Genomic DNA, 25,318 nt, shown 5'->3' with positions numbered 1-25,318 from the left:
AAGGTGCCCTTGAAAGTGGAGAAAACAGTCCAGAGAGGGGAAGTGGGCCTTTTTTTTTTTTTTCTATGATGATTTTCTTTTTAATTTACTGAACCCCTACTATATGCCAGTGACTGTGCCAGATGCTTCAGTCACCTGCAGGCTTCAAACTAAGAAGAGCTCAGGAAAGAGCCCTGTTGCAAAAACGTTTTCCTGGGCATTTGGGGCTTGAGCTTCCCAAAGTCGTGTGATGAGCAGCCCGGGCCTTGTTCCCATTTTTCAGATGAGGGGGTACGTGGGATTGCCATGTCACCTAAAATGCAGATCTAAGCCTGCTCCTCTAGCTCGGGGCTCCTCACCTTCAACACTGGTGACACTTTAGAGCCACAAAATTCTCCATTGGGAGAATGACACATTGCAGGATGTTTACAGCACCCCTGGCTTCTACGTACTAAATGCCAGTAGCACCTCTCCTCATGAGACAACCAAGAATGTGTCCGGACGTTGCCAACTGTCCCCAGGAGGTGAAGTCACCCAGTTGAGAAAGACTGCTCTGGGTAGCCTTAATGCCCAACGGGCTGCTTCTCTGACGTGCTTTCGTGTGCATGCTCCTATAAAGCAGTTGCCTTTGTTTGCCAGAACGCCTTGGCCCAGAGAGGTGGGTTCATTTGCCAAAGATTTTGCTTTCTGTGACCGACATGTATCTTCTATCTTTGTTCCCGTTACCTTGCTTAGCTCCTCACTGCCTTGTGCTCCCTAGAACAGGTGTGTTTATGTGCGCACATCTGCCTCACTCCACAGAGCACCCCGTTAAGGTTTCCTCCCAATCTGTTCCCCTCCCTTTAGCGTCAGTCAAGTCCTACATGGAAAAGCACCATTGGACATTCCCGTGTGCTTGCCCAACAGCGTCCTCACCCCCAAAAGGCAGCCAGGGCCGACAGCAGAGAAACTTCCACGCTCTCCAAGTCAGGCCAGGTGGGAACTGCTTACCTGGAGCGTCACAAGTAAACAACAGCAAAGCCCCCTTAGCAGCAAACAAGCCCTGCCATGCACGGTGGGTGTAGTTTATCACCTGGCTGTGTGCCACAGTCGTTCCTCCTTGCCCAGAGGGCCCAGCAGCTGTCACTGTAATCGTCCACACTGCTGTTCCAGTGGCAGGAGGTTTGGTGCAGAACAAGCACCCCAGGCTTAGCAAGCTGAGCCGGACCAAGGTTGAGAGCATACGCACCCCAGAGAAGGCCGAAAGCTGGCAGGTGTACGCGTGAGTGTGTTCTTAGGCTGAGTAATTGCTAGATCAGCCAGCAGCTGATAGGTACCCATTCTGTCCTTGGGGTGCCTACCCAGAAGTCGTAGTTGTAGTTGTAGTTCTGTCCATCTGTCTGGGTCACTGTTGTATCCACAGTATCTACTTCATTGTTAAATGATTGAAAACTTGACAGCCACTTGATACAGATAATAAGCCAGGCTAATCAACGTGGGTGGTGTCAGAGGCTCCAGAATTGATCATGACCCTTTCAGTCTTGTTCCCAACATTCTGAGACCGTGCATGGAGGCCAAACAGGATTCTGCTCTCTGCTACCTAATTTCCTGGGAACTGCTACGTCTTTCATGGGGCGCCTGGGTGGCTCAGTCGGTTAAGCGCCCAACTTTGACTCAGGTCATGATCTCACGGTTCGTGGGTTCGAGCCCCACGTCCGGCTCTGTGCTGACAGCTCAGGGCCTGGAGCCTGCTTCTGATTCTGTATCTCCTTCCCTCTCTGCCCCTCCCCTGCTAACACAAAACGCTCCTGTGGAAAACAAATCTTTTCCTCAGGGAAGACTTCTCCTTTCAGCATGTGTCCTCAGTGGACAGTCTTCCTCTCCCAGTTGCTCCAGACTGGGTGGGCCGCGTCTCCAGGCCCCTCTGGCGGCTCAGGGGTGACGGCATGCTTCCTTTCAAATTGCTAACACAAAGACGGGACAAGGAGGTGAGGGCCTTGAGGTGAAGAAATTTGTCCAGCCACCCAATAAGTCATGGGTAGGGCTAGAATCTGGTTATGTGGACCCATCTAGAGCAATATTACTGCACATGGCTTCTCCAAGTGACAGCCAGTTGGAGACAAGTTTTCATCCAGTAAAGTGGCTAGAAGTTAGGTATTGTCTGCAGCCACTACAAAGCAACTCCAGGAACAGACGTCCACGTCACAGGAGACCAGCTAGGACCTGCCACAGAAACCAGCAAGAGCATGGGGAGCCCAGAGGAAGGAAGGAGGAAAACGCAAGAAGAGGCAGCATGCCTGCAGTGGCCACGGTCCACTGAGCACAAGCAAGGGAGAAGCGCATGCCATCCTGTGCTAAGAACCCAGAACCAGGCCTGTGATTCGTATTTCCTGAGTGCAGCTGGAAGAGCTGGCTCGTCTCTCTCTGGAAGGTCTTGGAAGTTAGGTGATTGGACAAGGAGAGGCACTTCACTGCAGCACTTGGAAGACTTTATTCATTTGTTCCTTCAATTGACTGTGAGGTAGGCCTGAGGATGAAGGGTGGGCAAGGAAGGCCCAGGCAGAGCTTGTGTTTTGGGGCATGCCGTTTGCTTTGACCTTAGCTGAGGCATATGGTGGCCAGAGGATAGTCCTCAGGATGGACAGTTTGGCGCTGGATTCCCCACTCTGCCACGTGCTAGCTAAATGACCCAGCAAACTGCCTCCCACCTGGAACTTCAGTTTCCTTCTGTGTAAAATGGGGATAGTCTTGGTGCCACTTTCCAGAGGCCGAGGGGAGTAAAGCACTTAGCACAGCGGCTAACATTCAGGGAAGCTTAGTTACCAGCTCATGCTTCTGGCGGTGTGTTCTAGTGAGGGATTTATCATTTCCCTCTTAGGACATTCTCTCCTGGATTCTCTGCCTGCTTTCACATTGAGTGGTTGGCACACAGGGCTAAATTCCCGTCAACTGGAAGAAGTTTCAAGGCTGAGGGTTGGGTTTTTGGGGTTTTTTTGTGTTTATTTTTGAGAGAGAGAAATAGAGACAGACACAGAGCGTGAGCTCACAGAGAGAAGGGGACACAGAATCCAAAGCAGGCTCCAGACTCTGAGCTGTCAGCACAGAGCCCAACGCAGGGCTCAAAGTCACAAACCGCAAGGTCATGACCTGAGCTGAAGTTGGACCCTTAACCAACCGAGCCACCCAGGTGTCCCTCAAGGCCCAGGTTTTGAAAGAAACGTGGAGAAACCCTGCCAGAGATGCTGTTTGTGAGCAGCTTTGCTTGGCAGGGCCCCATGTTCCCCGGTGCATACCCACCCCCACTCCATCGCTGTGGGTTTGTTGTTTCCAAGTTTGGAAGAGGGCCACAGTCTTATGTGGTTGTGAAAAAGTCCCACAACTATTCTTGATAGTTTTGGATAAAATAAACAACATCAGTTTGTTCAGATATTTCCTTCATTTATAGAATACAGATTAAACCCAAACCAAAAAAGAACCCCAAATAAAAAAAACAGCACATCCAGAAAAGCCTGCCAACCTGTATCAAGCCACTGGACTTCCCAAGCCAGTCCTATACCCTACGGGCTCCAGATCCTCCCTAACTTTCTTCAGCTTTTACGCCAAGTCCTCTGCAACTACATCCAGGCTGGCTGCCCAGGGGGACCGGGAGTTGCTCAAGGGCAGGGGAGGGCCTGAGGCCCAGAACCAGTAGTCCTGGCTGTGGTTCCTTAGAGGAGCCCATGTGTCTGAAAGCACCGTGGTGAGATGCTGACACCTTGTGGCCAGCGGGCAGCACATTTCTTTTCCTCCTCGGGGTAAAAGTAAGATGGGGGGGGGAGGGCAAACTTTTTCTGTAAATGGCCAGATAGTAAACATTCTAGACTTCGTGGACATGTGGTATCCATCGCTGTTGTAACACTAAAGCAACCACAGCTGGCATGTAAATGAGTGGGCGTGGCTATGTTCCAATGAAACTTTCTAGACCCTGAAATTTGGATTTCATATGATTTTCATGTGTCACAAGATATTCTTTTAATTTTTCCAATCACTTAAAAATACAAAAATCATTCTTAGCTCGTGGGCTATGCAAACACAGGCAGTGGCTAGATTTGGCTGGCAAGCCCTTGTTTGCGAACCCCTGACCCAGGACACTTTTCTGCCTAACGCTAACTCCCCACTGTCACGGCTGGGATCCTTTATCATTATTCTGTCAAGAGGAACCATCCAGGGGTGCCTGGGTGGCTCAGTGGGTTGGGCATCCGACTACAGCTCAGGTCATGATCTCATAGTTCGTGAGTTCACGCCCAGAGTCAGGCTCTGCGCTGACAGCTCTGAGCCTGGGAGGCTGCTTCAGATTCTGTGTCTCCCTCTCTCTGTGTCCCTCCCCTGCTAACGCTCTGTCTCTGTCTCTCAAAAATGAATAAACGTTAAAAAAAAATAAAAAAAAAAAAAGAGGAACCATCCAGATTGCTGCTTTAACCAGATTGCTACCACCAAGCCTACTTCTTCCCAGAAATTCTGGAGTTGTTGGTTTTCACCCATTTGGTAAGTTTACATAAACATCCATCAGGTGCCCAGCCCTGTGCTGAGAGCCATAACAGAGCCTGGAGTTTTAACCAACACGTATTTAATATTTACTTTTCTTCATTCATTTGTTCAAACAAACTTAGCGTGACAAGGCAATGTAATAAGACAGACCTGGTCTCTGCCCTCAAGGTGTTCATAACCTCATTGGGAAGATGGACACAGGGAGGAGAGCATTATAATGGAGAAGGATGGGAGGGTGGTGCGGAAGCCTAAAAGAGGCACTTAATCCATGGGTGGAGGTCAGGAAAGGCTTCCCAGGGGAGGAAGTGATCTCTAAGCCAATACCTGAGGAGTGAGTGAATGGGAGAAGAAAGAATGAGGTAGGGCGTTCCGGGGAAAGGTCCAGAGCTGAGAAAGAATTATTTCAAGAGAATTAGAAGTATCAAAGATGTAGTGAAAATTCAGATATAGTATTTGCCCTCAAGGCCTGCCAGCCTGGTGGGTGAGACAGGCTATCATAAGCTGTTATAAGGTTGAGGAGAGAGATTTAAAGAAGTTTTCTCTCTAGCCTTGTAGAACTGGTCATCAGTGAGCCTTAAGACAGTAAGCAGTGGGCAAGTGAGTGCTCCGAAGGCTATAAATAGTCCCATGACCAGGCTAGGGGTGGCTCTGACCCTACACAGGGTACCTAGAGACTCTGGGGGAGGAGAGATTGCCTGAGTTCTCTGCTCCAGAAGCCACTTAGAGGGGAGAGGGGACTGGAACTGAGCTTTGAAGGAAGTGTAGACCTTGGTACTGAAGGAGGGAGGGGCATCCAGGGCAGCAAAATCACAGAGGAAGGGACAGGCGTGGCCGTTTAGGGTCTCAGGGAAGGAAACCATCCTTTACTGTGTGACTCACAACAGCAGCGACCAACGGGTATTTTTCTCAGCTCCGATTAAAAAACATGATCTTGGACAGTTATTTAACCTCTCTTTGCCTTAGTTTCCTTATCTGATTCTACCTCTGAAGGTTGTTATGAGGACTGATTGAGTTAACCCATATAAAATTGTTAGAATAGTGACTGGCACTTAGGGCTGGCTTCTCGGACAGCCAACCTCCGCAGTCCCATAGGGCCCCACACTTAAAAGCTGAAGGGTCCCATGTTGGTTTAATGTTCTGCTGTTGCTCTCTTGAAATTCTTAATAGTTTTGGAACAAGGAGCCCCCTCCTTCCATTTTGTATGGCCACAAATTATGTAGCTGGTCCCGCCTGGCATGGTATGTGCTTAAAAACTCCAGGCTTTCTCATTATTGTAGAGTCGAATCTGATTCAATATATCCATTTCAGAAGGCAAGAAATGGACACTCAGTTTACGTGACTTGCACAAGATGAGCAGCAAGCTGGCTGCAGAATGAAGGCTGGAGACAGAGATGAAAATCTGCAGTCCTAGAGGTAAAGGCAGGACAATGGCCCAGCTCCCCACCCCCACCCCCACGCCCCCCGGAAGGCAACATAAGGAGAGAAGAGCAGACAGACTCCTTTGAAGGAGCTTAGAGAAAGAGGTGGTATGGAAAAGAGCCTGGACAGTTGTAGAGGTAGGAGGGAAGCTGGCTATTTTGGGAAGCCAAGAGAAGATTCTCTGAGTACAACGTAGTGGTGAAGCCATGGAAACAAGAACTGAGCCACAAGATCCAAGCCTCTTGGATCTTGGCCACAAGAGGTCATAGATGAGCTTAGAGAAAGGAGTGTCGGTAGAGAGTTAGGGCCCCGAAGCCAGGTTTAAAGAAGGAAGGGGCCCTGGTGGTGATGGTCTCAGGTCATTATTTAAGAAGCTGAGAAAAGGAAAATAGAAGAAAAAGGGGGCAGGAAGAGAGGAGGCCGCTTTGAAGAGGGTGGGAGGAGAGCCGGTTCACAACCAGGAGGCAGAAGAAGGACCACCAGAGGCAAAAAGTTAACCAGGAAGAAGCTGACTCTTTCCCAGAGTCTGTAGGGCAGCCGAGCATGGAGTTGACATAAGAAAGGCTATGAGGGCAACTGTTCCTTTGGAGGCTGGTTGTCTCCCCAGCTGCAGTGTTGTCTCAGGGGCAACACAGCAGCGAGGAAAGGAGCTTACTCATTGGAGTCAGACTGTCTGGTTTCAGCTGTGAGGTTATTACCTGTGGTGACCTGGGGCAAATTAGTCAGCCCTTCGGTGCCTCAGTTTCCCTATCTGGAAAATGGGGATAACCAAGGTTGCTGTGAAGATTAACTGCCACGATCCACATAAAGCCCTCAGTTCCGCGTCTGGCACACAGCAAGCAAGTGTTCATGGAAGGGTAGCTATTGTTAACAGCCACTTCTCCTGGTTCTCTTGTGAACCTCCTGTGGGTCTAATGTTGGCCAGCAAACAGGAGTCCAGTGCTTGCTGCTTCACTAGGAGCTTTTCAGGAAGTGTGGTCATAAGAAATGAGAGGTGATTTAGAAGTGGCACAGCGTCTGTCGCAAGGGCTCTGCTCCACAATAAATGCTACCAGACATGTAATAAATGCTTATGAGCATGTCCTCTGTAATCAGCACCCTCTAGAAAATTCCCCTCCCCCACTGCTCTTGGCCTTGGCTCTGGCCACACCCACCGCTCCAGAGAGCATTATCAGCTGTCAGTAGGTTCCTTTACAGGGATCTTCCCATGGTTATACATTTGGAGAAGCGGAGAATGTTTTACAAACACTTCCAAACGTCTCATAGCAATGAGAGGCCAGTGAGAAGGGTGGATGGGGTTCTCCTGTGCCACAGAAATCGGAGCTGGAGCGGATCCAGCTGGCTATGTCACCCCAGGCTTGTGGGTCATTGCAGAATCGTTCGCAGAAATTCCCGTTGCGTTGGATTTTGTCCAGGCCAGTGCAATGTGTTCAGGGATCACAGAGCAATCTCTCAAGGGAAAAAAGGAAGGCCTGTTGCTTGGAATGGCTTAGAGCACTTTTGGTAGCCATCCAAGGCAGCTATCACTCATTAAATCTGCCTTCCCTTCCAGCAAAAAGCCAGCTGTATAGAATACCACATATAGAGCTCTAAGAATAGTATAGCACTCCAAGAACATACTGCACTTGGCCTAAATACAATTGTGCAGGGCTTGACAAGTTTTTTTTTTTTACTCTCAAAGCTGGGTGAGTTGGAACAAACAAACAAAAAATATTTTCCCCAAGTAGCATGCAGAGAAGAAATGAGAAAGACAGCATAGGAGAGCACTCTAGCATGCTGTTCTCTGACCTGGGCTGCCTTTTCAGGGCATGGATTGATTCCACAACCACCAAAGGATACCCATAAACCCCAGGGCCGTGGACATAGCGAACCCTCCCCCCCAACTCACTGACTTTACACTAGCCTGAGCAAGCCCCAAAGTCCCATAACAGGTGGTAATTTGTCATTTGCTGCAACAGGAATTTGAAACCATCATCCTCCACAATAAATATTTGGTTGATTTATTGGCCTCCTTCCCATAAGTATAGAAAGTGAGGATGGGCCCCACCCAAAGTTGCAGTTCCGAGCAATGAGATCTCAGGGTGCACACGTTAAACCACACACCACTGTTTGTTGGAAGAAGAAATCCATGTGTGGATCTATTCATGAAGAATCTGGGAAGATACTCTTTTTAAAAGGAGTTGGCTCTTGTAGGGATTTGAGAGAGCTTTTCTCTTCTACTTTAAAACTTTCTATACTGTCTGAGATCTTTTACTCAGTGTTACCTTTGTGATCAGAAAAACAGCAATCTTACTTGGAAATCATTTTCCTTTTCTCAAGTGGGCAAATATGACAGGGTTTCCAGCTTTCTGCTTTCTCCGGGGGGCGGGGGAAAGCACAAGGAGGTGGAGGGGATAGACAGCTGAAGGCCCTCAAAAATCAAGGTTATGGGGAGACCAGGCTTCGACCATTCCTGGATATTCGTCTCCTGCTCCCTGCCCGCAGAGAGCAAACGTTGCAGATCACTACACATCATCAGCCCCTTGGCTAGCTAACCGCATTTCATCCTTCAGTTCTCCTCGTAGATGTCACTTTTTCCAGGAAGCCAGCTCTGCCCCACCAAGCTTGAGTCCCATGTCCCTCCCATGTTCTTCCAAGCCACCTGCACTGTGATGATCTGTTTACATTTTGGCCACCCCCACCAGATTTGCAGTCCCTGAAGGCAGAGGTATTTTATTCATCTGTGTAGCCCTTGTACCTTAGGAAAGTGCCCACAGACACAATAAACATTTACTGAATAATTATTTGTTTGGGGACCTTTTATAATCAGAACCATTTAAGGGATACAAAGATGAAAAACAGGGGCACCTGTTTTTCAGGTAAGCGTCTGACCCTTGGTTTTGGCTCAGGTCATGATCTCACTGTGCGTTTGAGCCCCACATTGGGCTCCATGATGACAGCACGGAGCCTGCTTGGGATTCTCTCCCTCCCTCTCTCTGCCTCTCCCCCACTTATGCGCTCTGTCTCTCTCTCAAAATAAGTAAATAAACTTAAAAAAAAAAGATGAAAAAGAAACCATTTGTTTTCAAGGAGCTTATAACCGAGTTGTGGAGACAGATATGTCCAACAATTAACTATAAAACCAACCCCTGGTTTAAGGGTTAAAAGAGTTACAAAGAACCAAATATGAAGATAAGGAAGGCTTTGGACTCTGAACATTTCTCATTCATTGTGTTTTCTGGTTCGGAATCCGCATACTGGAATGCTAGTATGGGGTATGTGCATGTAGTTATAAGGATCAGGTTCTTAGGACCTTTGTTAGAATTTGACTCATGATCTTTCTTCTGTCCTTCTGCTGGCTGGCAGTTGCCCTAGGAATACCTGCCATTTAATCTTAATTGATGTTTGTGAAATGCCTTGTCTTCCTCTGCCGAAAGTCTGTTAAGTGTTGAGCATTACAGTGTTACAGTGGTTGTTTTATTACTAAAGCAGTGCCAACAAGGTTACACAACAGCTTGGATCAGGAAGCAAAACAAGGGCGGTGATCCTACTGAAGCTACAGGGGATGGGGATTTGGGATGGTAAAATGTTAATTACCCGAGACGGAATGTGGGCTGGAGTCCAGAACTGTGCTTCTGGAGATCCTTTCAGTCCCAGAGGCTGGGGCCGGCTCTTTGGCATTGGGTTCTAAGCATCCTGCCCTCCCCTGGCTGGAATGTTGGATTCACTTCGCTGAAAGCTGCCACAGAAAAAGAATCTAGTGGCCACCAGCCAGGAGCACACGTCTTGCACTGCATCAGGGGCCACTCTGGAAGCTTCCCAGGAGCTGAAGGGCTGTTCCATTTGCATGTAATAAATTATTTATTTCTAAAGCGATTTATTCTTTATTTCTCTTTCGACTCTCTTTCTTCTTGCTTCTGGTTCTTGAGGTCTCTCCCTAAAGAGTGAGCTGAAGATGGATGAGTGGGGGTTGGGGAAGGTGGCTTGGCACACAAGGATGTGGAAATGTTCATTTATAGAGCTGAGAAAATAAACATAGAGGTAGATGAGCTTCTGGTCAGGAAACACCAAGACGGTTTCCTTTAGGATAGGGAAGAATGGGTGCCAGAGGAGAATGCGGTGGTGGCAATGACAACCTCTCCATAGCTTTAGTCTCCCACAATGTCACCTCTGGAAACTGATGGGGGAACTTGCATTAGGAATGAAATATTTTTAAGATATGTTGGCTGGCAGGGAAGATTCTGGACGAAGGGAGAGGCACTACAGTAAAAAGAGGGTAGGCTCTGGGGTCAGACCTCCTACCCTCCAAATGCCGGTTCACTAATTAACTCTCTATCTCGGTGACCTTGGGCAAGTGTCCTAACCTTCTTGGAGTCTGAGTTTTCTAACTGTAAAATTTAGACAATGTAAAACTCACACGTTTAACCAGATAATCCCTGCAAAGAAATCAGAACGGTAGTTGGCACAAAGTACGCACAAAATAAACGATGGTCATTATTATCGTCAATTATGGGCCCAAACGACCAGAGTCATACAAACTCCCAGCCAACAATTAACTGTAGCACAGGGAATCCAGAGCTGACTGACGCGCCTATTTGCCCAATAAGATACCAGGAAAGAACTCTGTGGAGTCAAACCAATGGCACTAGTCCTTGTTGTTGGACGGGTTTTCTGGCTGTTCCACCAATAGCTTGAAGATTTGACTGGGGAGTGACATTCTGGCAGTCCAATGACGTACAACCAGCCCACACTCAGCACTTCGAAGGGGATAAATCAAGGAGCCGGCGCGTATAGATTCCGTTATTAGGCAATACTGGATGGAGAGAGGAGCTCAGTGGAAGCAGCGCGAGAGCGAGGCACCAATGAGCTAAAAAAGGAAAAAAGACGATGGTTGCGCCAAGTGAGCTCGGCCGCCATCATGCTCTAGTTTCCCCTTCGCCTCTCCGGGTCCGCGACCAAGGAAGCGGCCTCTGGGATGCTGAGGGGGTGTGTCCCCGAATGATTGGCGCAGGCAGTTCAGCCAATCGTAGCTCGTCAAACGGGAAGCACTTGACCAATGAGGGGCGACGGCAGCGGCGAGGAATTGGAGGGGCGGAACAGCAGCTTGATGGGCATAAAAGCCAGCCAGTGAGAGCCGGAAGCATCCTCCCTGTGGCCAATGGAGTGGGACTCTGGGCGGGCCCCCGAGTGTTTGTGTTGTGGTTTTGGGGGAGGGAGGCGGAGGGGAAAGTTTGTTTATTTTGTTTTTAGTTTCTGGGGTCCCCGTGTTTCTGGGAGGTGAAGCGGGAGGGAGTGACCCCCCCCGCGCCCCTCAGTCCCCCTACTACGTCGCCTCCATAGCCTGCGGAGAAGCGGGGACCGCGCGCATCGCAGCGCATCGCCTCACAGCGGAACGCCGCGCACTCGGAGCCGGCGCGGCTCGGCGGTGAGTGAGGACCGACGGCCACTGCCGCCCTTCCCCTCCCCCCGCGCACCGCCCAGTCAGAGCTGGAGGGCCAGGTGGGCGAGGACGCCCGCGGGAGCGCGCGGCGCGGGCCGGCCTGTCAAGCTGAGTCGCAGCGTGTGCGTGTCCTCGCGAGTGAGCGCGCGCGGCGGGGACAGGGCCGGAGGGGGGGCGGGAGCGCGCGCGGGCCCCGGCGGGGGCGGGGGCGTTGAGCGCGCGCTCCGTGGGGGCGGGCGTGTGGTGGGTTTGACCCCGGGGCGGGGAGGGACGCGGGCGACGTCCGGCGTGCAGGGAAGAGGCGCCCCGAATGGCAGGGCCGGGGCTGGCGGGCGCGCGCGGCTCCGGGCGTCACGCGCCAGCAGGTGTGAGCTGGGGGAGGGCTTCCGGGTGGGCTGGTCGAGTCGGGTTCGCTTCCCGTCGCTGGGGGGCCTCCGGGCGGGGAGAGACGCCCCGTCGCGGCGGAGAGCCGGGCCCGCCGAGGCGCGTCAGGCCCCCTGCCTGGCGGGTGGCAGAGGGAGGCGTCAGGCCTGTGTGGGACCCGCGTGTCGGCGGGAATGCGTCCCCCTGCCTAATCCCGGCCGGGGGTGGGGGTGGGGTCCCGCTCCCGCCCCTCACCCCAGAGCCCTGCGGTGTGTGGCCACCTTCGAGAGGCGATTCAGACTTTCCACGAGGAAATGGGACGAAACAGCACGAGGAGTGTTTTCGGTCTTCCTGTGGGCTGGCTTCCCTTAGGTTCAAGCTAGCGGGCTTATACCGGTGGGCTGAATACCCTAAAGTGGCTCAAGATACCCAGTAACGGTAGCTTCTTAAAGACCAGCCTATCCTCAGTTCTTTCGGCACAGTGTACCAGTCGGGCTTTTAAGTTTCCTTGCCATCTCATGTGTCTTTTGGCTGTTTTATTACTTTTTAGCACCTATGCAAAAATTGTGCGAGGGATAAGGGGAATTTCAAGTTGGTCATTTGTATTACGATAAAAGCAAAATTATGCAACACAATTGGCCAGAGATACTTCTCCATAGTGAACAAAACGTCATTGGTTGCCTTTTCTCACCCTAGTAGTTAAGCGTACGGACATAAGGTGTATAAATTTTTGCATCTTAGCATTTTGTGAAAGTTGAACAATAGAGGCTGTTTCCTTCATTGTTGTGGGGAATTTCAATGGATGATAGCTTCCTGTTGATTGGGAGAAGCATCAGTGATCTTGGCTTTGCAACTGTACATACTCTTGGTGGTGTTATGTAAATGCGTTTTCTAAGAACTTTTAGCACATAGTCTTGCACCTCTACATGGTGCAGTTTTGCTGTAGGTAGGTAGTGGGAGGGGTATGAACGTAGGTCGATCCGTGCACTAAGGGGTCCAGAGCACACATCGGACCGGTTTGTCCCACTTGGGAAACAGCGATGATAATAACGATGCCTTTATATTTTCTTGGTTCTTGGCCGTTTTTAAGTGTGTGTCCCCAACATCATGTATTTGAGCAGAATAGTTTCTGATAGGACTTAAGAAGGAATTACCAAGCTGCATTTCTAAGGTAGCGTATGAACATCATGCCCTTGAAAAAATAATTTTTTTCCTCATTCAAATGGAAGCCCTTAAAAATGTTTTAAATCAGAACAATACCACTTGTTCAAATGATAGTAACGTTAACCAACATTCACTGCCTGCTTCTCATATGCCAACCTCTTTATATTTTTTCCTAATCCTTCTCTCAAGCCTGTGGGGAAGGTGTCATTACTGTTTTATGGATAAGAAAAAGATCCTCGAAGAACCATGTTTAGTCTCAAGTCTGTCTGTTTTCAAAGTCTATGCTTATTCCATTTTGCCTCCTAAATTATCCATGGGAAGAAAGGCAGAAGGTAGACAGGAAAAGAAAAGGCAAGTGCCACTGATGATTAGGTTGCCCATACCTGACTTAAGAATTTAACGTTAGGCTACCTGGGTGGCTCAGTCCGTTGAGCCTCCCCACTCTTGGTTTCAGCTCAGGTCATGATCTCGCGGTTCGAGGTTGGTAAGTTTGAGCCCCGCATCGGGCTCTGCGCTGCTTAGGATTCTGTCTCCCTCTCTGCCCCTCACCCCTCAAGCTCTCTTTCACTCTTTCAAAATAAATAAATAAATAATAAATAATTTAAAAAAGAATTTAATGTTAAACTTATTCTTAGTTTTTAGAAATTAACATTTTTACAAAATTGCATCCATGCTTTGTCTTCATTTCTTACCTGTTTGGTTTTTTTATAAAGGTAAATAGAAATGCATTTAATTCAGAAGGTCAAAGCTTTCAGAGCCCTTTGTGCAGATCTCCACTCCAGTACCTTGTGATGGTGATAAACCCTGTGTGCTCTTCCAAGGACCAGGCCTTACTCACTTTTGTATCTAACACGGTACTTGGCACATGGTAGGAGCACAGTAAATGTCAGCTAACTAAGGAGCAGAGTTAAAAGTGCAATGATTTTGGGTTTGTTTTAGCGGTTTTAGTTTAACAGGACAATAATAAAGTGAATAATTCATGTGCAAAATGCACATTCTAGAAGAATACGGAAATGGAGCATCTCATGGTGTAGAAGGTTGGCTCTGCCAGTTTGCTGAATCTTCCAGTTCCCCTTATCTCTTTGAGCTGTGTGCCATTCTGTTCTTCCTTTCATCCCCAGAGTTCTAAAAGAGGAGGCTGTACTGACTGCTTCTCTTCACTGCTCAAGTTTTTCTTTGAACCTTTGCAGCCTGGCTCCCAGCCTTACCACTCGCTGAGGCTTTTTCCAAGGTTGCCAATTACCTAATGGTTAAAATTCCCAGAGCATCTTTTCGGGATTTATCCTGTTATGTCTCCCTGCAGCAGTCCTTTTGACTATCCCTACCTTTTTAAAAAATGTTATTTAAAAGATTACATATAGTGGGGTGCGTGGGTGACTCAGTCATTTGAGCATCTGACTCTTGATATGGGCTCAGGTCATGATCTCGTGGTCATGGGATGGAGCCCCACGTCAGACTCAATGCTGAACATGGAGCATGGGATTCTCTCTCTCTGACCCTCTCCCCCATTCTCTCTCTCTCTCTCTCTCTCTCTCTCTCTCTCTCTCAAATTAAAAACAAAAATAACATACAGTAACATTAACTTTTAGTATGTGTACAGTTCTATGAATTTTAACACAGGTATAGATTCGTGTAACCACCACGACAATCAGGATGGTTGTCCCAAAAACCATCAGGATGGTTGTCAGGAACTCCCAAAAAGTTCCTCCTCATACTGTATCCCTTTTGATATAGTATGAGGACTTCTTTCTCCTGACTTCTATCCCAGAGATAAACACCAAGGATCAGACTTAGGCTCCTTTTGTTGTTGTTTTATTTTTCTCTTTCTACTCCTGGAAAATGTTATTTACTTTTGGGACTTAAACTGTCACCTTTGTATCTGCTAACCTGAATATCCACGTCTGACCTCTCTTCCCATACTCCAAAACAGCAATATTTACTGCTAGAATTCTTCACTATTTGTTCATATTTCATACGTTTAAAGTTATGTTTAACTTTGCCTCCTAAGCCAGCTCTTTATCCGATTTTTCTGTATTTTTTGGTGATGCCATTCTCCTCCCTGCTGGTGACCCTGGAACACTCGGAGGGCCCAATAATAAACTCTCTTATCCCAGACCTGGAATCCTGCTACTCAGCTACAAATATTGGCTCCTGCCTCTTTGCTGCCAAGCTGGCTCCCGTTCAGTAGTCTGAGCAGAGTATAGGTAATTGGAGTACTTAGAACGCCATGGCGATCAGACCACTTCTCTGGTCAAAACCCCTGTGGCTTCCCGCTGTACCGAGGCCCATTTGGGATTTTATTTTTCATCCTATGAGACTCTGAATGATTGGCCTCTGCCTGCCCCTCCAGCCTTCCCTTACCTCTTTTATGGCCCACCCCCCTTTCTGATGTCCTAATTACGCAGTCTTTCTTTCAGTTCCTTGAATTACCCAGACCTTTTCTTCGCAGCCTCAAGGTTTTTGTACGCACCACTCTCCTGGCTTGGGCTGTTCTTCCCCTGCTTCCCCCTTAATCTTCACCCACCTGCCTCCAGGGTTGCGATTAAAATGTCACTTCTTCAGAGAGGCTCTCCTTTATGGCCTCCCACCACCACCCCAGTCCACCCTCAGTCAGGTCTCCCAGATCTCTTGTTCCTTTTTCGTAGCTGTCGCCACAATTTGTGATTCAGGACCACGTCTGTTTTGTTTCTCTTGTCTCCAGAGCCAGCCAAGCTTCAGGCTCACGGCAAACCCCCAGTAAATATTCGTTGGCTGTGTTGTGAGTCTGGGCTTTGCTTTTATAATTTATTGCCCTCTTGTAGTTTCTGGTAGCCTTGCATTCTACTCCTACCTTCTCTGGGACTTGATCTCACTGTTGGAAGTCTTGCCACACAGAGCTAGATCTGAAACTGCTGAAGAGGACACAGATCCTGTTCTTCTGAATTGTACCTCTGCCTGGGAGCCCTGACCCCTAACCCCTGACTCTCCACTAGATCTAACCTAAACTGTGGCTGACCTTGCTCAGTCCGCTAAGCAGTGCACCTTGGTTATCCAGGCTGGGCCAGGGCTTCCAGCTCACTCTTCCCTCACCTCACCCTGCTCTGGATTTCTCCTCTCTCCACCCAGCGTGTGACCGCCAAACACCTTGTGTACCATCCAGTTGAGCCTGCTTACCCTTCGACCTTTGCCAGCCTTTTGACATTGACAACTGCCTCTAGGGTCTTGATCCTACAGATTGCCCCCACACTAATCTTCCTGAAACAGCACTTTCTGTTTCCTGTCCCCTCCCCAGATCTAGCACAGGCACTTATGGTTGAAAACCTTCAGTGGTTGTTTCATTGCCTAGAGGGCTTAAACTCTAGCTTGTTATTTAAGTGCCTCAGACTAGTGTTGTCCAGTAGAAGTAGACTGCAGGCCACAAATGTGAGCCACACTGAAAAGGCAGAAAAAGTGAAATAGATTTTCATAACATTTTATTTACTTCAGTATACCCCAAATATTTTATGTAAACGTGTGATCAGTAAAAAAACAGTGAGATGCTTTACATTCCTTTTCGTTTTGTTTTGTTTTGTTTTCGTGTTAGGTCTTTGAAATCTGGAGTGGATTTTTCACTTACCCCATCCCAATTTAGACTAACCACATTTCAGGTGCTCAGTAGCCACATGTGGCTAGTGGCTACTGTGTTGGACAACACAGCCCTAAGCTGTGTGCTCCTCAGTTGGAGAGCTCTACCTACGTAGTTCCAGCTGCTGGCCTTTGATAACTGTATTCCCCGTATCTACAGCCAGCTCCTCTCCAAACACCCAAACCTTCCTTGCTTGGGGATCCCAAGGTATCCCTAAAGTTCAGTTCTCACCGTTTCCTCTAACCCTTTAACATTATTTTTGTGTGCGTGTCACTGTTTTTTCATATAGTAATTACGGTAATTCTCATTTTGCTTATAATTTGAAGTAAAGTTAAAAGGGGCGCCTGGGTGGCTCAGTCAGATGGGCAACCGACTTCAGCTCAGGTCATGATCTCGCAGTCCGTGAGTTCGAGCCCTGCATCCGGCTCTGTGCTGACAGCTCAGAGCCTGGAGCCTGTTTCAGATTCTGTGTCTCCCTCTCTCTCTGACCTTCCCCCATTCGTGCTCTGTCTCTGTCTCTAAAATGAATAAACGTTAAAAAAAAAAATTTTTTTTTTTAAAAAGTAAAGTTAAAATATTTTAATAACTGGGGGCGCTTGGGTGGCTCTGGTGGTTAAGTATTCGACTTCGGCTCAGGTCATGGTCTCACAGTTTATTAATTTGAGCCCCACATTGGGCTCTGCTGACACCTCAGAGCCTGCTTCAGATCCTCTGTCTCCCTTCCTCTCTCTGCCCCTTACCTGATTGCGTGCACATGTGCTTTCTCTCTCAAAAATAGATAACCATTAAAAAAATATATTTTAGGGGCTCCTGGGTGGCTCTGTCAGATAAGTGACCGACTCCTGGTTTTGGCTCAGGTCATGATCTAGCAGTTTGAGAGTTCGAGTCCCTCATTGGGCTCCGTGTTGACAGTGCAGAGCCTGCTTGGGATTCTTCTTCTGTCTCCCACTCTTGGCCCCTCCCCCACGTGCACTTTCTCTCTCTTTCTCTCGAAATAAATAAATAAACTTAAAAATAATAATAACATAAAAAATATATACATATTTTAGAGGCACCGGCTCAGTCAGTTAAGCATCCAGCTTTGGCACAGGTCATGATCTCATGGTTAGTGAGTTCGAGTCCCGCATCGAGCATTCTGCTGTCAGCACGGAGCCTGCTTTGGATCCCCAGTCTCTCTGTCTCTCTGCCCCTCCTCTGTTCTCTCTCAAAAATAAACATTTAAGAGAAAATAAAAGTAAAAAAGATATTTTAATAACTGATATTTAACAAGGGATGGGCACTGACCAGTGGAAATAAGTGCCTGATGAACTGGAACTGATGGCGATTGTATACAGCCTCTGTGTTCTCATCTGTGTGTACCTGGTGAATAGAGCTCTGATCATTCGGAGCTACTGTATTGTTGGCCTCCCCCATACAACTATGAGTTCCTCAAAGGCAGGCTATTGTCCTACTCATTTTTGCATCCCAAGACAGCTCCTGACCTGGCCTATATAGTAGGCAGTCTATAAATACTTTAAATGGACAAATGCTACCTTATGTGTTGTTTTATTCTGTGTTCTATATTTTATCTTTCCAAATAGAAACTAGAATATAAGTCCTTTGAGGACAGAGATCATGAATTATGAAGGAGTATATACAATATTTTCTCAATGGTCTTCATAGGAACATTTCTTCTCAATGAAGGTGCCTGGATGGCTCAGTCAGAAGAGGGTGCAACTCTTGGTGTTGGGGTTGTTTGAGCCCCACTTTGGATATAGAGATTAGTTCAAAACATAAAATCTTAAAAAATATAAAAATTAAAAAATAACTGTTCAGGCTCAATCAGTAGAGCATGCCATTCTTTATCTTGGGGTCCTGAAGTTGGGGGCATTGAGGTGCCCATGTTGGGGGCATAGAGATTCCTTAAAATGTTTGTTACAGCCCATTAGTGATGTTTAAAAAGTTGAATAAAGATTTTAAAATATAACTGTTTAGATATTTTGGGTTTTCAGGCTGGGTCAGAAATGAGATTTGACTTTTTTTTTTTTTATGTTTATTTATTTTTGAGAGAGAGAGAGAGAGAGAGAGAGAGAGAGAACAGGGGTGGGGAGGGGCAGAGAGAGAGAGGGAGACACAGAACTTGAAGTGGGCTCCAGGCTCTGCGCTGTCAGCACAGAGCCCGATGCGGGGCTTGAACTCACTAACTGTGAGATCATGACCTGAGCTGAAGTCGGATGCCCAGCCAACTGAGCCACCCAGGCGCCCCAAGGTTTGGCTTTAATGAGACTTATTTTCTTTCGTGGTTTGTAAACTGGCTCGGAAAGCAGCTTCAGAAGAACTCCTTGGAATTAATGCATACCCTTCCAGAGTTAGAAGCACAGTTGGTTTTGGAAAGGCACTGCCCAGGAGTTAAAAGTCCTGGGTTGGTTTGTATTGCAGACATTTGCTTGGGTACCTCCTATGCTTCAAGCACAGGAATGAATGAGAATTAAAAACTATAATAGTGTGAAAGAAATGCTCTTTTAACACAGAGATGAAATGATTAATTCTTCCTAGGAAGATTTCATTTTTCTCTGCTCCGTTTTATTTTACCCATTTCTAGCACAGACTGCCCTATGTCATGTTTCTAGGTCTGTCTCTCTCACTAGATTATCAGTTTCTAAAGAGCAAGACTGTTGTGTTCATCTCTGCATCCCTGAGTACTCACTGTACTGTGCCTGCCATATTGTAGGCTCTCAAGTGTTTATTGAATAAATAACCTCAAATAAATTACTTAGCTTTGCAAAACCTCCGTTTTTTCTTTTGTAAGCAGGGAATTCTCTGCCTCAGAGAATTGTTGAGGCTGCAAAAAGAATAGTTTTTTAAAACCAAATATCTATTCAATATATGTTCTACCTCAATATAAGACACTCAAAACACATGTGTAAATCTGATCATATTTGTCCCCTGCTTAAAACTGTTAATGAGTCCCAAAAGCCCTGCCATACCCTTTTTGGAATATAAGCTTCATAAATCACTGGTCTCTCTTGTTCACTGAATACCCAGTGAACACCCTACCTTCTTTCCTGCCACTCTCCCCTTTGCTGCCTGAACTCTCACCACACTGACCCCCTTCTGGTTCCTGAAATACATAGTCCTCTCCGCTCAAAGTTTTTTCCTTGCACTTGCTGTTCCCATAGCTTGGAAGCCCCCCCACCCTGATCTTAGTTGATGCCTCTTCAATCCTCTGAGCTCAATTTATGACACTTCCTTAGTGACTTCCTAATCACCCCCACCCCAAATTAGGTGTGCTCCCCCCCCCGTTTTTTTGTTTTTTGTTTTTTGTTTTTTTTTTAATTTTTAAAGGGCGCCTGGGTGGCTCAATCGGTTAAGGGTCCGACTTCAGCTCAGGTCACGATCTCACGGTTCGTGGGTTCAAACCCCGCATCAGGTTCTGTGCTGACAGCTCGGAGCCTGGAGCCTGCTTCAGATTCTGTGTCTTCCTCTCTCTCTGCCCCTCCCCCACTCATGCTCTGTTTCACTCTGTCTCAAAAATAAACATTAAACAAAAAAATTTTTAAGGTTTTATTTTTTAAGTAATCTCTACACCCAACGTAGGGCTTGAATTTACAACTGCGAGATCCAGAGTCACACCCTCCACGAACTGAGCCACCCAGGTGTCCCTTGATGTGTTTCTTTTAAAAACTCAGAGCACTTGGGGCGCCTGGGTGGCTCAGTTGGGTGACTGTCCAACTTCAGCTCAGGTCATGACCTCCTGGTTTGTGAGTTCGAGCCCCGAGTCCGGCTGTGTGCTGACAGCTGAGAGCCTGGAGCCTGCTTCAGATTCTGTGTCTCCCTCTCTCTGTCCCTCCCCGGCTTGTACTCTTGTCTCTCTCTCAAAAATAAATAAACGTTAAAAAAAAATTTTTAAACACTCAGAGCACTTAATAGAATTGTAATGAAATAATCATTTCATTTATATATTATTTCTTTGCTAGAACATAGCTACGTGAATAAAAATACTTCGATTTTTTTCACGTTTGTATAACCAGTATCTGGCATTGTAAGTTACACATAGTAGGTCTTCATAAATCTTTTTCACATGAAGTTAGGAAAGAGAACTAAAACTAAAAATAGAATTAAAAGAAGTAGTCATTAAAAAAAGTGGTCATTCTAATGGTTTAAATATATGGGGGTGGAAGGGGCTTTCCTTTTTAAGTTGTCTCCAGGTTCTTTTCGTATTTTTTAAATTACTGCTTATAATAGATAAACATTTTAAGATTACAGAAAGAATATTGTTATTAAAATTTTTAATATGTCTGGAAATCTTAGTTACTAATGAGTGTCCTTTTAATCCTTATTAGTAGCAATGATCAGAATGGTTATTCCTGGCTCAGTCAGTGGAACATGTGACTCTTGATCTCTGGGTTATAAGTTCAAGCCCTATGTTGGGTGTAGAGATTGCTTAAGAATAAAATCCTAAAAAAAATTTAAAAATTAAAATCTTTGTATATGCTAGGGACTAGGATGGCTACAGTTTCACTGAATATTTGCATGTGTACATGTGCTGAATGCTCTTAGACACTAGGACTACAAGAATGGGATGAGAAGAGATCTTTGCTCCCGGGGAGTGCACAGCCAAGTGGGTGTGACAGACTTGGACACAGATGAGTTCCAGTTGGTGTAATACATGCTGTGAGAGACAGTACAAGGGATGGGGCAGGGGGGGAAAGGAAAGTCATCAGTACAACTGGAGGTCAAGAAAGCCTTTCCAGGGAGGGAGACACTCCCAGTAAGTCATGGAAGAAAAGGGCATTTCAGGCAGAAGCAGAGGGAACAGCCTGTGCAGAGGTACAAAGGAACATATTTAGTATATGGAGAAGACAGCTATATGGAGAAGTGGTATGCTTTATAAAGCTGGTCTTGGGGTACAGGGCCAATGGCTGACTTACAGGCTGTGACATGTTACACTCAGATTCTTAGATTACGTTGCATTTCAGAACTGGAAATGATTTTAGAAATAATGATGCAATTCTGTATATTTGAATTCATAAAAGCATTATCAAGTACCATTCAGTGTCAACTATACTTAAAAAAAAAAAAAAAGTACCATTCAGAGAAGATTAGTCATAAACCAGAATGGTGCTTGTCACTGTACCTATAACCATGCAAATGATATCAGATGGAGTTAGAAAGTGGTGACTCGGGGCGCCTGGGTGGCGCAGTCGGTTAAGCGTCGACTTCAGCCAGGTCACGATCTCGCGGTCCGTGAGTTCGAGCCCCGCGTCAGGCTCTGGGCTGATGGCTCGGAGCCTGGAGCCTGTTTCCGGTTCTGTGTCTCCCTCTCTCTCTGCCCCTCCCCCGTTCATGCTCTGTCTCTCTCTGTCCCAAAAATAAATAAAAAACGTTGAAAAAAAAATTTTTTTTTAAATTAAAAAAAAAAAAAAAGAAAGAAAGTGGTGACTCATTTGAGCTTATCTGTAAAAGCAGAGTAAAGGAAGTGACCTCTTGGCTTGACTGCCTGAGGTGAGTGTTGATCCATCTCCCAAGGGCCAGATGATGAACCAGTAAAAGGGATGAGATCAGAAAGCAGTATCTAGAAGAGCCTCTGGATATGTGTACATTTTTACAGCTTGAAGGTTGTTAAATTGGCCGGGGCTCCTGGGTAGCTTAGTCAGAAGCTTCCGACTTCAGCTCGGAACATGATCTTGAGGTTCGTGAGTTTGGGCCCCGCATCGGGCTCTGCACTGATGGTGCGGAGTCTGCTTGGGACCCTCTGTCTCCCTCTTTCTCCGCCCTTCCTACCCCCACAACCTCTCAAAAATAAACATTTTTTAAAAAAAGTTGTTACATGTCTGTAAGTCTCCAATTGGTCTATTGAACTAGCATTAGTTTAATTTGATTCTCAACCATAATTAAGAAAGGAAGATTTGTTGAACATAAATCTAGCCCATTTTCCTTCATTTTATTCCTCTTTAGTTCACTGGCTCTTTGCTTTTTTGTCTTCCTTCCATACCTTTTCCTCAGCTCTGTTACTTTTTTTTTTTTTTTTTTTTTTGAGAGGAGTAGGGAGGGGCAGTGGGAGAGAGAGAGAATCCTAAACAAGCTCCACGCCCAGTACAGAGCCCCATTAGGGCTCAATCTCACAACTGTGAGATCATGACTGAGCCAAAAATAAGAGTTGGATGCTTAAATGACTGCCCCCCCAGACCTGTTACTCTTAAGTATTGCCTCCTTTCCCCCAATCCATCCCATCTCTTCCCATCTTTTTTTATCCATTATCAGTAAGCTGTTTTCAGTTACAGCTGTGGGATACCTGTACTTTGTTGGCATATACAGTATTTCTCAGCTTTGCATGTTCAGAGCTTGATATTTTTCAGAATGATTGGAGGTTACGCTGGGGAGTGCTGGTTGCCACTCAGAATATGCTAATTGACCCATTTCAATGTCAGTTGCTACAAATTCTTTTTATTTATTTATTTATTTATTTATTTATTTACTTTTATATGAATACAAATTCTGTGTGATCATTTGTTGATCTAGATTACAAGGGGCAAAAGAGATAATGGATGGTAGGAAGAATGACAGCAGTGAGTGTAGTTTATTTCAAGATGTTTGGAAAAGAAAGAAAGGAAATAATGGAATCAGGGCCAGGTTGAGAAGGCAACCTGTTAAGGTGAGAAATTCTACGTAAAGATGTGTAGCAAGGACCCAGGAGAGAGAGAAAAATCGAAACTGTTTGAATGGAGATGATAGCAGGTAGTCCACAGGGCAAGGGCATAGGTGGCATGATAATCCTTAGAAGTTCTTGTAGCTCCTCAACTAGAGAAAAGGGAGAAGTCAGGGTTTCTGTCTTGGTACTTTGAGCTCAAAACAAGTTTATACTGCTCTGGCTCCCAGCAGAATGGTTTGCATATAGCAGGTGTAGACATTCTGAGAGATAAATTCACAGGATCGAAAGAAAATACTGATTATAACTTGAAACATGTTCTAGTTACTAGATCACATTGTGTAGTTTATGACAAATGAACATGTTTATTAATCCTGTGTCTTGTGAATAGGACGGGTTACATTGTATTCTTTTCCTAGAAGTGTTCATTTATCAAATGTATATATTTAGGGGCACCTGGGTGGCTCAGTTGGTAAAGCGGCCGACTTTAGCTCAGGTCATGATCTTGCGGTCTGTAAGTTCGAGCCCCACGTCGGACTCTGTGCTGACAGCTCAGAGCCTGGAGCCTGTTTCAGATTCTGTGTCTCCCTCTCTCTCTGACCCTCCCCTGTTCATGCTTTGTCTCTCTCTGTCTCAAAAATAAAATAAATGTTAAAAAAAAAAAATGTATATATTTAAAATATACCACAATTTTTATAATGCTGTTTTGGCATGTCTTTATTTCAAAAACACACTGAGAACCTCAAAAAGTGGAAGTAGACAAGGTTTCCTCATTTAGGCCCAGGTCAGCATAGCAATTGAAATGTTTTGTACATCTACTAGGTTCTGGTGAGGAAAGAAGAAAAGAGAAACAAAGTAGAAGGATGAAAACTGAGACCCTCCAAGGACTAGATATTTATCCTTCCTGGAAATCTTACAAGATGGTCTGTCATACTCAGCAGGGAGATCTTTTACCCAGTTGTGTATTTCAGTGGCACTTCCGAATATAGAATCTCTCCACTTAGATGTACCAACAGATTTTAAAATAAATCTTTTCCCAACTACTCTTTTGTCAACCTCTTCACTATAAAACTTTCTGTATTTTTGTACCAAAGTGTTTAGAATTTATGATATTTTTATTTTGTAGTTTGGCTGTATCTCCTTAAAAAGACACGCTAATGACTGATTCCCCCTTAAACCATGCAGGTGGGTCTGTGGATAAAGAGAGGAGGTTTTTTTATGCCCACACATTCCCATTCCTGAAACACAGCTCAGTGGGGAAAACATTACTTTTAAAACACAGAGAGAATTAGTGAAAAGGCTCTTTGTAGAAATAACAAAAACAAAACAATAGAATGGAAATGCAAAACACATCACATTTCGAGCCAGTAAGGGCTGGTTTGAAAACTTTAAAAAGGGGACCCTGTGCCCCACAGGCAGCTTGTGGGTCGGCCTCAGCATATTGTGACACCGCCCCGCGCTTCCTGAACCTGCCAGAGCCCAGGCTCAACACTGATGTTTTGTGTTTGCTTTGGAAGCGGATGCTCTCTAGACTTCTATTTACTGTACTTAAAAATGAGTATTTAATATCATTTTCTCTTGTTTTCCTTTAACCCCCCCCCCCCCCCCCCCCCAGGACTTGGGAATTGTCATTCAGAGTGCTTTTTAGGAAGGTAACTCTGGAGACTGGAGAGGGGCCTCTGCTTCACCTCCCTTAAAAGTTGTTGACTCCAGGGGCGCCTGGGTGGCACAGTCGGTTAAGCGTCCGACTTCAGCCAGGTCACGATCTCGCGGTCCGTGAGTTCGAGCCCCGCGTCAGGCTCTGGGCTGATGGCTCGGAGCCTGGAGCCTGCTTCCGATTCTGTGTCTCCCTCTCTCTCTGCCCCTCCCCCGTTCATGCTCTGTCTCTCTCTGTCCCAAAAAAAAAAAAAAAAAAAAAAAAAAGTTGAAAAAAAAAAAAAAAGTTGTTGACTCTGTTGGGTCCCCTCATTGGTAACCCCCCCTCCCAATCCCAGGTCACCAAAGCCTGAACCACTGAATCTTGGAGCATTGTCATCTCCCTTAGCGCCTTTCTCTGTGGCTTTGGACCTTGAGCCTCTCCTTTTTGCTTCCACTCCGCCATCCTGATTCTAAGTCACCCTCAGCTTGTGGCTGTTCCTGTCAGTTGCTCTGTTCCTAGTTTCCCACCAGAAAACATTTCCTACATACTCTTTTCTTTATCAGCCTATGCTTTCTTATTCTGTGAAATCCAAACACC

At 46.3% G+C, this 25,318-nt stretch overlaps 1 protein-coding gene and 1 long non-coding RNA gene across 11 annotated transcripts in view; one reads left to right on the top strand and one right to left on the bottom strand.

Moving 5' to 3' along the window:
• Positions 1-9,338: 9,338 nt before the first annotated feature.
• LOC131483749 (uncharacterized) lies at positions 9,339-10,863 on the bottom strand. The gene is made up of 2 exons (XR_009247889.1): positions 10,301-10,863; positions 9,339-9,904 (listed from the first exon to the last, which is right to left on the bottom strand). It is a non-coding gene; the product is annotated as an uncharacterized LOC131483749 (long non-coding RNA).
• Positions 10,864-11,027: 164 nt separating this feature from the next.
• Positions 11,028-25,318, top strand: part of TNRC6B (trinucleotide repeat containing adaptor 6B) — a 257,779-nt gene continuing 243,488 nt past the window's right edge. For 5 of the 10 annotated variants that reach the window (XM_058682104.1, XM_058682101.1, XM_058682106.1 and 2 more), the window contains exon 1: positions 11,083-11,308. The gene's annotated coding sequence lies outside the window, so the exon portion shown is untranslated. The other 5 variants (XM_058682112.1, XM_058682100.1, XM_058682099.1 and 2 more) reach the window with 5 other exon arrangements.

Source organism: Neofelis nebulosa, chromosome 8 (genome assembly GCF_028018385.1).
Source record: "Neofelis nebulosa isolate mNeoNeb1 chromosome 8, mNeoNeb1.pri, whole genome shotgun sequence".
Taxonomy (NCBI): Eukaryota; Metazoa; Chordata; class Mammalia; order Carnivora; family Felidae; genus Neofelis; species Neofelis nebulosa.
Note: the sequence above shows the minus strand (reverse complement) of the source record. Positions and strands in the feature narration are given on the sequence as shown.